We start from the raw sequence: 11,043 nt of genomic DNA, 5'->3' as shown, positions 1-11,043 counted from the left end.
TTTTTATACATTTTAAGTTTATATTTAATGCTTTGTTAGAGAATAAATTTTATATATTAACATGGATTCAAAATATATTCCACTATACCTTCACCACATTCTACTTTTTTTTTTTTTTTAACATAACGTTAAAGAAGTCTTAGGGGAGATGAGATTCAATAACTTCAACATGGGAAAAGATTATTAGAGGTAATTTCTTTTATTTTCTGTTATTTTTCTTTTTTAAGAAATCCTAAACTTATTTTTATTTTTTTTGAATATCTAAAACTTTTTTTTTATATTTTAAAATTATGTTTTAAATTTTTTTTACTTTTTGACATTAAAAATCATAAAATTTTAATTTTATAAAAAAGTTTAATTTTAATATTAAATACATTAAAATCAAAGTTTTTTTTTCTTAACTTTCATGAAAATTAATAACATCCAAACAATTAGGGACGGAAAGAGTATAATTTAAACCTTGTTTGGTATGATTGAAAAGGTCTATTAGCAACCAAATTTTCTAACTTTGAACTTCATTTTTTCGTAAAAAAAAAAAAAAAAAAAAGATAACAGCTACTTTGAGCCTATATTGTTAGAAGAAAGGAATAATTAATCAACATTTTTTTATCAATAACTTGAAAGAGAATATTTGAATTTACTTATTTGATTAAATACTTTTGAAACATTATTTGAAAGCATTATGAACATTGTTGCCTTTAAGTTTTAACTTTTAAAAGGAAGAGAATATTAATTTGAGGTTAGTTGCATGGTTAGATTGATTGGGCGAGCATTTTTTAATAATTGAGGATTTTTTTTAATCATTTGGATAAAAATATTCTTGGGTCATAGGTTAGAGATTTTAGGTCTAAGAACTAGCATGTAGCACTTGAGACATAACACCCAAATACGACTGATCTATATATATTATAAATAACTTTATTCTATCGACTTTTTAAATATTTTATTTATTATGTTTTTAAACTTTAATTTTAATTATAAATATTACTAATATTTCTCAAATATTTATATGAATTTAATACTTTTACTAAATATATTTACTAATTAAATAAAAAAAGTTAAAGTTTACATTGAATTATCTTATCTACAGAATTTTAATTTTACATAATGGTAGAACTTACAAAAATTCTACGTTAATGAATAAATTTTGAAAGTGAGACAAACATTATAAGTTATACAAAATTTGATTAATATGCACTTTATTAGTTTTAATTATTTATACAATATGTAACTTTATTATCAAGTTTCAACAAATAATTATTATTTTAAAATTTTAACTTAATTTGATAAAAAAATTAATAATTTTTGTTTTTACAAAGTATTGAAACGTAAAGTATTCAATTGGATCAAGAAAAATCATTTAGGAATTTTTTAATTTCTCTTTTAAAAGTTACAACTTATTTTTTGAGGAAAATATGTATTATCTGTTCATATTGATAACAATTTTATTTTTATTTTTATCAAATATCTACTTAAAAATAATTTTTATCTAAGTAAAAATACTCTAAGCAAATAGTGAGCAACAATCTAATTAAAAATAAGAACCATTAGAAAAGGATAACTATTGACTTTTCCAATTGGAATTCCAAATTTATCATTTTTTGATATATTACAATTTTAATCCAATTTAAAAGGGTTGTAAATTTTAGGCAACCCACTTTATGATGGTTTATAGATACTAAGTCAATCAAAACTTTTTTTGTATTTTTATACGTTTTAGGTTTATATTTGATGCATTATTAAAGCATAAATTTTCTATGTTAACAATGAATTAGATAATGTATTAATAAAGTAAATTAGATGATGTCATCTTATTAATGAGTAAATTTTTAAATAATATTAAATTTTTGTATATTTATTTTAAGAATTGATATTAATCATTAATAAGATGATATCATATAATTCATTATCAGTGTATAAAACTTATATACTAAAAATGCATTAAATATGAACTTTTTTTATATTTCATATTGTTTGGAGTTTAATTTTAATAATTCAATACTTTATCAATATACCAAATAATAGTTCCATCCAAACTTTTTGAGTAAATTTTAAAAATTAACTTTTGTTTTAGGTAGTTGAAATTTTTTACAATAGAACCTAAGAAATGGATCAATATTTTATGGAGAATTAAATTAATTTATACTAATGTAAAATGTAAAATTAAAAAGTTTTACATTTTTTTTAAACATTGGTTTCAATAGATCCATGGAAAGAAATTAAATTATTTTTTACTCTTTTCAATTTATTTCTCTAGATCTATTGAAATTAATTATTAAAAAAAATGCAAAACTTTTTAGTTGTATACTAATTTAAATTGATCCATTCTATATTTTAGTGTTAGTACATTTAGGTGTTAGACAAATAATATTTTAAGCATTATACATATTTATTGATCAAGCGCATAATAGTAGTATCAAACATATTTTCCTTCAAAAAGAGTAAAAGAGATCCTCCAAAGTCAAATTTATTTCAAAATAAATAAATAAATAAATTTAATTTTATGATTAATATAGTTTTTTGATACTATGATTAATATAGTTAAAGATATAAATAAAAGAAAAAACATACAATCATATGCTGAAATTTTATGCTAAAACATTTCCAATCATTGTAAGTTGAGATTCAAAAATCTTATCCATGTAATATAATAATAGATATTTGACCTAACTTTTTTATAATATAAAATAAATTTTAATTCATAATCTATTAGTTCCGTAATACTAGATTCAGCTCTAATCAAAACGAAAAATTTTAAGTTCAAACTCTAATCATATCTGGAAAGACAAAAAAATAAATTAAAAAATATAAACAAAATAAATGAATAAAAAACTTTATCATTGCGCTGTAGCTTTTGAATTACACATTAAAATTTAAATAATAAAATTCAAGTATAATTTGTATGGTATGGGCATTAATATTTTACAAACTTCCTTTTGCAACAAAATTTCACTTTAATTTCATCAAATTTAATCATCAGAAAATAATTTAATTTTTCTTTTCAAAGCAAGAAGGATTTGCTGAGGAACCATCCTTTGCAATGAAAATTTAAGGTATGTCTCCTTTTGATGTCTTTTCGACAATCTGCAACCAATTAATTCACCACAGTAAAATACTGTAACACTAAACAGTAAGTATATTGGTAAATTGTTGAATTGATCTTAATTCTTAGCGATCAGATTTAATTTTGGCCTTCAATAAAAAAATAATGTAAAGAATAATTTTCTCAATTAATTATTATTAAAAATGTCAAATTTACTCATATTCAATAAAAAAAAATTTTTTTTTTTTTTCGAATAGGGATATGGATGGATATTATATTATAATATGAGGATGGAATGGATAATAAAGCAACCACCTTGTACCCACACGTTATCTATAAATTTATATATATTTAATAAATAAATTTTTTATCAAATAATATAAATTATTATTTTAGATTAATTAAAATTAAGATATTTTTATTGAAAAAATATATATTAATATATCTTTATAAAAAATTATTTAACTACAAAATATAAAAGTAAAAAAGCTAAAAAATAAATTTTGGTTTTTATTTTTTAAAAAAAAGCTACAGGTATGGAGATCATCTATACCTATTAAATATCCGCAGAGATAAAAATATAGATAGATTTGAAATACCCATTAAGTATGGGTTAAAGAATAGATATAATATAAAAATTCGAAAATGGAGATGAGGAATGCTTTACCTTCTCTATACCTTATCTATTTGTCATGCTTGGGGAGGTGCATTAAGAGTTGAGGCCCGAGTACTTATGGCCAACTTGGCTAGTCCAAAACCATCCAGATCAATAGCATTTAATAGGAAGATCTGGTCAACCCTAAAAATTAAGAGGGGATTTTTAGAATCATGATGTAATCTATACGTTAATATGTAATCCATTAATTCTAGGAATCATGTAATCCCTTGATTTTAAGAAGTAGCCAAAAATAGAGCTAGAGGCCTCAACTATAAATAGAAGGTCATCTTCAGTTGTACATCACCAGACACTATTCATATACTGCATATTCTAGCATTCTTTTGTTCTCTCTTAACTTGGGTATTCTGCCTTTCTAGTTGGTCTAGTGCCCGCAGCTTGGTTCATAGGCTGACTTAAACATGAAAAGCTCAATCCTAGTTTAAGGTTATGCGGATTTTAGTTTAAAGATTCGAGCCTACGATAGGTGATATCAAAGCAGATTTGGTACAAGTTCTGTTCGGTGGTGTTCAAATCGCACTCAAGGCATTCGCTAAAATGGCATCTAAAGTGATGTTATTAGTCAACAACTAGAGGCCCAAAAGCAAGGTCATGGAAGAGGAAAGAAAGCTAGTTCGAGGGACATTTAGTCTACCATGGATGGGAAGCTATCCAAGGTAGAGGTAATAGTGGGCGATGTGAAGGAGAAGCTTGACAAGGTGGAGACTCATATTGAGGCGTTGGACTCCATGGAGGAAGAGCTCAAAGGTGAGCTGCAAGCGGCTCTGAAAAAGGCTATTGACATGATCACCTAGTGCAATGAAGCCTTGGAGGCCCAAGTGGAGACTATGTGCAAGGAGATGGAGGAGCTCAAGGAGGAACTCTCTACTTGCAAGATAGCCATTGGGAATGGCATAATTGCTAGAATGTCTAAGACTCGTGTGGAAATTCCCTAGCCCAAGGAGTTCAAGGGGATTAAGGCGCCTAAAAAAGTAGACAACTATTTATGGGGATGCAGCAGTACTTTCGAGCCACAAGCATGCAGGACGATGCTGCTAAGGTAAGCACCACTTCAATGTATCTTACTAATGTTGTCTTATTGTGTTGGATACACCTTTTGTGAGATAAAACTATGAGGCCAGGAGAGCCGAAGTGGATAATACCTCACAAGGGCCTGAACTGTAACAGTTAGGCTAATCTAAAATGTCAGATGAGGCCAAGTCCGAATCCTACTATCGCGTGGGTATGGAAATTGGGTCTCGGCTTGTGATATATTGACATTCCTAATTATTACTGAATAATTAAGGTAAAGCAATATTAAACTTGAGATATTAATGTTAGTTTTTAAAGATTTACATACCATCATCCTTCTTTCCTAATTTTTTTAGAGGCAACAAGAATATGTAGCCAAAGAACAAACTGCAGCCCCTCCCAACACAATTGCTAACAATTTGCCCGAATTATTATTTCGACCTCCTTTTCCTGTCAAAAAATTGCCATCAGTATTTGTTAAAACAAAATGGAATATGGAAACAAAAAAGGCTAAATTATTATGTTCAATTAAATCAACAGAAAATTAATTCTGACACACTAGAACATGACATGGATTTTAGTTATTATCACACAATTGATGATTTTTAGCCAACATGTTTATGGCAGCAATGCCATGTTTTGCATGTCTCAATCAAAGAAATAAAATCAAACACTTGAAAATTTTCCTATTTCAATCCCATTTTCACTTCATCATCTTCAGTTTACCTTGATTTAAGTTGTCTGGTATTCCATTTGGATAGTAACCATAGCTAATCAAACAGTTGTCCAAATAAATTTGGCCTGAAAGTGAGGTACCACACCCTTCTTGAGCAATCTGAACTGAAATACTCACATTTACCACAATCACAAGGTCCCAAATCCCCTTCACACAGTGCAATGGCCTGCATCAGTTCATAGCTTTCTTTACAAAATCCATCTCCATCTGTCACATCACTTTCCACTGCTGCAAATGCTGCATCCCTCACCTCTTCAAACCCGAGAATAACCGCCTTTTCTCATCACAAATTCTGTGAAGCAACTCGTATGAACTTTCCTCAATGAACTCATCAGCTTCATAGTGAACATAGCAGCCATGTAGCTGAATCCGGGCAGAAACAGCATTATTACACAAATTGTTAGACATCTCAGGGAGTGAGGTTATGCATTTGCAGCAACCATTGTTGCTTAAGTCACCTCTGCATTGAAAGAGGGCTGAAATGCCATTGTTATCATCTCCTGCGGTAGTTTTGTAGAACTTTTCTTGGGAGGATTTCGTTATGAGTTTTTGTAAAAAGGAAGAAAGCGAGTCAGAGTGAGATTTGGTTGAATCTGTAAATTTTTGGCTTGTGCAGTTCTTGTATATTAAGGTACTATAATCTGAAGTGATTTCTGCATTTGGTAGAATTACAATCTGCGAAAAGGCTAAAAGGGTTAGCGTTTGACAAAGGAGAGAAAATGATTTCAAGGTTGAATCCATAATTCCATGTGGAGATTTGGTTGTTCAAGTTGGTTTTGTACTTTCTTTTGTTGGGTTTATGACAACATTAATTTTCTGTTTTCAGAAGAAAAGCGACAATAGAATGAATCAGCTCTTTGAATATCATCCGCTTAGATAGTTAATTGTTGGGAAAGTGACTTAAGGAGCTGGGATTTTGGTTTCATATTTCCTGCCTACTTTTGTCTAACTGTGGGAAACTTGTTGATCATATAATTTTCTCATTTTACCTTTTCTTGTATTGATGAACCTGAAATTTCTAGTTAAAAATTATATATATATATATATATACATGAAAAAGACCAGTGATCTAGGATAGCGATACCTCCTTTCTTATGGAAAAATAAAATCATTGGTTGCGCTGAAATATAAAGGGTAAAGAGCCTTAGCTATACATCTTCGACCAGGGGAAGTATTGTGAAAAGGAATAAGTCTACCTATAATACATAGGACTTCCGAGCTGTCAGCCCTGTCATTGAGTTGGACTCTGGCCAACCATTCTCTCAGAATATGTACTACTTAAAGGTAATTAAGAAAACACAAAAAAAAACACTATTGGTATGCGGATGAGGCAACAGATAAACTAGTATTGTGTTAGTTTTACCCTTTTAATGTGCAAAATACATCAGCAAGCAACAAAAAAATTGTCTACAACACACACAATCTACCCTCTTACCGATTCAGTATCTGCAATCACACTGTTATGCCCAAAAATCTAGCTTGCTTTTTACCAAGAGGATGACCTACACTTGCAACACATGCAAGAGAAAAACAGAGGAGAAATTCAAGTTTCTCATTCAAAAATCGGTTCAATTACAGCAGCATATAGATTGAGAAACAAAATGTTAATTATTCGGAATATTGGCTAGTTCTGGTTTTTAAACATCTAATATTTGTTAAGCAAAATCTTTCAACCTAACAAATGATTGATGAGAGTTTTGCTTCTATCCCATTATTATTTCCTTCAAATCTTGGGCAGCAATGAGTTTCAAAGCAATTGTGAATTTCTCCCTTAAGCTGTTCATACTCATCCATGACTATAACTGCTTGAATTATTTTTAGTATACTCAAATTTCTATCAACTGAATCACTCGTATTCTTGTCAACAATAGCCAAATTGAGCTTGAAATGGTTCTAGAAATGCTCTAATTTGGCTACCATTGAAAAGAAAGTAATTTTCCTGTTAGTTTTTTTACTAATAATACCAAGAAATTTTACACTTTTAGCAAATTTAAAGTTGCAGATCAAGTCACATAAACCTATACAAGTACATATGACATAATTGAATTTTCAGTTGCAGAAGTTAAACACTAATCAAAAACCCTCCTTAATCCTCGTTATAGATTGTTCTACTTAAAAATGCAGAATTCAATACTGTTGACTGGTGTATAGATAAGCCTGCTTAGACCAAGACTAACCGAGAAAAATTACAATTGAACGAAATCTAAGAACCCATTGCCGCTTGAAAATAAACAGTTAACTGTTAAATAATGTAAGCTTATCTAAACTTATAAGAATTGTGAAGTTTAAATAGAAATTTTAGATTCTAGAGAGTCATAGTAATAACTTATACTTGAACAAAATAACAAACCCTGTTAGAAATAAAGGCATGGCCTAAAAACCATGTTATCCTACCATTTCGCCCCAAATCCTCCTTCCCATATTTATGTCCCCTCCCTTGATGATGAGTTCCTAGTGCATCTTCCGTAGATTGTCATCGGTGAGTCTTGCGCCTCCAAGTCTCAACCAACTACAATGGTTCCTCCTCCTACTCATTCCAGAATTCTAGAGATCAACCTCATTTCAGCTGAAGGCCTAGCCCCGGTATGCAAAAATATGAAGACCTACGCTGTTGCTTGGATCCAACAGGACCGCAAGCTGACCACAGGGGTAGACCAAATTGGCGGAACCGATCCATCTTGGAATGACAGGTTCATGTTCCGAGTCGATGACAATTTTCTAAACTCTGAGGATGCCACTATTTGTGTTGAGATTTATTCGGCTGCGTGGGTTAAAGATGCCCTGATTGGATATGTTAACGTCCTCATCAATGATATTTTCCACTTGCGATCTGTAGCCGACGCCAAGATCAACAACTCCGCCACGAGAACCGTCACGTCCGCCGTCCCTCTGGCGGCCCCCAAGGTATTCTCAACATGGAGGTTGCCCTTATCGATAGTACCATCTGCAGCATGCCTCAGCCAGAAGACCCTGAACTAAAAACAACCAGCAAAACCAAGGAGAATTACGAGAATAACGAGTCACAAAATCACAAGTCAAATGCAATCGCTAAGATAAGCCGTTCACAAAGCGACCGAACCGAGTTAACATTAATGGAAGATAACTCGGATAAAAGGCCTAAAATGGGATCGATTGTTAATGATTGTTCAGCGGGTAAAGGCAGTGGTAGCATGGTGAATGGTGACTCTCTTTGTTGCTCGGACGTGGAGCTTCAGCTTCGGTTGTAGCTGCAGCCATTGCAAAAGGGTTGTATAAACCACAAGCAATTAATCTTCAAGCTCAATTAAACGAATCAAGAAAAATAAGGGAATGGACCAAGAAAGAGAGAGAAGAAGACCTAGACATGAAGCTAGAGCGGTTGGGGTCCAAAATTCCACCCCTGACCGGGAAAGCCAAATCGAGCAAAGGGTCCAAGAGATCAAGGGGGAAGAGCAGTGATGGTACGAAGTCGTTGTCATGTTTTAGTAACGCTTTGGATTAGAAATTTCGATTACCTGTGGTGGAAGTAAGAAGAAATATGGCATTGGCAACGGCAGCAATAAAATTTGTCATTTAAGCTCTGTGGATGATAGTTATAGCCAAACTGTTGTTTGAATCTTTCTGAAACATTTAATTGAGGTATAGAACAAGAGATCAAAGCTAGTTTTTCTTTTCTTGCAAATTAATTACGTAAGTGTCACAGCAGTCCCAAAGAGGAGTCATGAATCTCACATCGATTATGTATTAGAGTTGATCTTAAAATATAAGAATTCATACCACTTTTTTTTGGTAAAGCACTTTTTATAGGATAAAATTGAAATATTCAAAAGAAATCAAAGTGAATAATACTTCATAAGAGTATGAACTATAATAGATAAGTTGATCTAGGATATTGAAAGAACTTATGTTCGGATCTTGGAGCTGCGCGAACCTAAAGCTTAAATCTCGACCCATAACACAAGCATGCCATGAGCATGAGATATAGTTGTAAAAGATATATTAATTGTATTTGCATCTCTGCTAGACTTCTACTAAGATTAAATCTTTCATTTTGATTTCGATTATTTATGTATGATTTTGACAGTAAGTACACATTGGTGTCGCATTTAAGTTTAAATTTCCTTGAAGTAAATTATCAAATATTTATTTAACCATACTAAATTACCATTGCATTGACTTGTTAAATATTGCTAGATCGTTCTAGATGGATATGATATGAGAAACTTCTGGAGAAATCATGAAAATTGTCAAGAAAAGAAAGAAATGCACAAAGAAGCACAGTCATCACTCGTGATGGCTAATGATTGCACTACAATGAGGTAGAAATTAAGGGGTGACCAAATTGGGAGATTAAAAGATGAGATGATTTATATAGGGAAGGAAAAAAAAAAAAGGAAGAAATTTAAAACAAAAATGCTTAAATATTTTATTTTATGCCACCTAAAACTTTTTTCCCTGTATATTGATATATATGTGCAAAATTGACATGATTTTTTTTTTTATATTTATATAAGCATTAGATGTTTTACACTCTAGTAAATTACATAATGACATTTCATAAAAAAATAATTTTAAATATATTTTTATGATTAAGTGCATTTATTTTATAGAATTTAAAATTTTTAAAATTAATTCTTTTATGAAATATCCTTATGTGGTTGATATTACATTTATACTCTTACAGCACATCAAATAATTTTTTTTTCTCTTGCTGCTTAAATATATAACTAATTGGTTTCAACTTTCAAATCAGGCTTTTACGAAAAGATTTAAGGTTGAAATATATTTGTATATATCCCCTTTCTGTCTCTTGGTACTGAAAATCACTTGTCTTCACTAATTTCTAATTAACATATCATTTCTTTTATTTTCCTCTTCTGTTAAAACAAACACACCACAATACCTTCAATTTTCTTTACAAAAATGGTAAAACAATGAATTCGAAAAATTTTATAAAAAAAATTTATGAAAAGGTAAAAGAATCTTTAAAGTCTTTCAGACACATGCATTTTCTAACGCTCACTAGCTCTCGCCTTAACGCTTAATCATCACACTTGCCTTCTGTGTCAGCCCTGCCTTCTCTCTATTTTCTTTCTATTTTCCCTTTTCTAATGGCAAACAATTTCTTAGAACGAAAGCCCTTCAAGCCTCCATTTGAGATGACAGAGAGGAAAACGAAAACAATCAACGTTCAATACAAAGAGTGCATGCGTAACCATGCAACTCAACATGGTGTCAATGTTGTCGATGGTTGCGACGAGTTTGCCCCGAAAGGAAGGTCCGAAACGAGACGTACTGTTGATCTTGATTGTGAAGCCTGTGATTGTCATAGGCATTTTCATCGCAAAGAGGTGACCAGGAAAATTAGCCTAACGTTTATTGAAAATGAAGAAGCTAATTTATTTCGTTTTCATCCACGACCTCCTTAATTGAACAATAATGAGTTGAAAATATGAAGAAACCTAAAATAATAATTTTATTTTAATTAATTATTTAATTTTAAAATATTTGAAATTTTTAAAAGTTATTTTTTCAAAATTTTCAGTTGTTTTATTTTAATTTAAATCACACATCTATGATTAGGGCTAAAAATAATGA

General features: G+C 30.5%; 2 pseudogenes; one reads left to right on the top strand and one right to left on the bottom strand.

The window, feature by feature from the left end:
- Positions 1-5,050: 5,050 nt before the first annotated feature.
- Positions 5,051-6,207, bottom strand: LOC111277983 (plasmodesmata-located protein 2 pseudogene; annotated as a pseudogene).
- A 1,153-nt stretch (positions 6,208-7,360) lies between these two features.
- LOC111277536 (uncharacterized) lies at positions 7,361-9,084 on the top strand (annotated as a pseudogene).
- Positions 9,085-11,043: the final 1,959 nt, after the last annotated feature.

This window comes from Durio zibethinus, chromosome 7 (assembly GCF_047325235.1).
Source record: "Durio zibethinus cultivar Kanyao isolate XHJ-2024 chromosome 7, ASM4732523v1, whole genome shotgun sequence".
NCBI lineage: Eukaryota > Viridiplantae > Streptophyta > Magnoliopsida > Malvales > Malvaceae > Durio > Durio zibethinus.
This window is presented reverse-complemented; position numbering and strand designations above follow the sequence as displayed.